Here is a 1,847-nt window from a genome sequence, read left to right as displayed (position 1 = left end):
TTTGTTACTCAAATGAAAATGCACGCGCGCGCGCGCGCACACACACACACACACACACACACACACACGCGCAAACACATGTACACGTAGCCATCTCATTTAAAGAAAACAGACCAAAGACGGGTAACTTGGAATCACAGTCACACTGAAAGACCTGCAATATTTCATGTCTCTACATGGGAGAGAATGAATATGCTATGCTTGAAGTGTCACTCCTCATTATCATAGAAGAGAAATTTAACTCAGACCCATTATTTCAGTTAATATTCAAAAGTTAGTCCTGGTGAACTTGGTAGCTGGAGTTAAAATATCAGACCCCAATTTTGAAGGAGAATCAGCTTAACTTCATACATTATCACTATTATTCAGATTACTGAAATGATAATGAAGGTAACTAAAGAAAACTAAAATCCAACTAATCAACCAATATCAAATAAATATCCAGATTTTATAATAAACTTAATAGATATTGCCTGTTGACATGAAAAAAAAAGTACTAAAAGTGAGCATGTTGAAAATTTGGTTTTGTAAAACTTAATTATTACTAATCACAAAATTTTAAATCTATAATCATAGCCATAAAATTAATTTAATATTTTATAATATATTCACTTACATAACCCCTAATTTTTAAATTTTCTTTTGAGTTTGCAACACAGACTATAAGCACCGGAATAATCATACTTTTTTCGCCTTCAGCATCATCATCATTACTACTAGTTTGGATCAGTTTCTATATAAAATTAACTTTTGGCTAATTCTTCCAACAAATAGAAGGGGTGATATTATTTTCTCCATTCTTCACACTATGAAGTTGAAGATAAAAGATAAGAAATTTGTCCAACCTCATACAGCAGCTAAGGGCCAGAGTAAGTGTGTGAATTCTGGTATCTACAGGCAATACTCTTTCTACTTACTGCCACTCACTTGCTTATTGAAGTTCCTACTGCCAAGCTCAGTGGAGGACACATAGTAGATGCTCAACTAAACCAATGGCTTCCATTATTTTACCATACTATTTGTGCCCAAATTAATGAAGTATCTTATTATTCAGAGAAATAACTCTTTTTTGGTCAAATACCAAGGTAATAATGCCATTTTTATTGGAAAGAGGCCTTCTAGAAGAAAGATATAAAATTTGTTGCCACCATCTGATTTCAAAAAGTAATTAATTCTCCTTTGGGAAATTTATGCTTCTATGTTATTTATTAAAGTGATATTGCTTTATTTGATCTTTTGAGTGATTTTTTTCTCACCTTGTAAATGAGAATTCTATATTGCTTTTTTTTTCAGAATTTCTCAAAGGAATTTGCTTTTCATGTTAGTTGACTAATCATACCCCATCCTCCATCAAATAAAAAAAATTCTTGTATTTCTACGTGGTGCCCTTTCTAGAGCAACAACAACAAAAACAGACTATATACTACCATTATGAGTTGTGTTGATAAATATTCAAAGTATAAGAATTTTAATCTGAACACCCTTAAAGTAAAGTATTTTTGTGGTATTTCTTCTGGAAATCCCTCAAAAAACCAGCAATGTGGTAATAATTCTCATTGAAATACTGCATTTTTCTTCTCGTGGTGGCAGAAGAAAACCATGAGAAAAATTGCTTTCATAAAGGGCATCTCTTCTCTCACTCAGTATTTCTAAGGGAAGCGATGTAGCCTGCAGGTGGTAACATTTAATAAGAGAACTTTGCTTTCTCAAGTGCCTTTAACCTATGAATCATAAAGTACCTTAGAAGCATTAATTAATTAATCCCTCCAACACCCATATGAGATGGGCAAATCATGTAACCAAGATCTAGTATTCACTGCAATTCTGTGAGCGTGCAAACAGCTATA

Source organism: Pteropus vampyrus, unplaced genomic scaffold, assembly GCF_000151845.1.
Source record: "Pteropus vampyrus isolate Shadow unplaced genomic scaffold, Pvam_2.0 Scaffold43, whole genome shotgun sequence".
Taxonomy (NCBI): Eukaryota; Metazoa; Chordata; class Mammalia; order Chiroptera; family Pteropodidae; genus Pteropus; species Pteropus vampyrus.
This window is presented reverse-complemented; position numbering follows the sequence as displayed.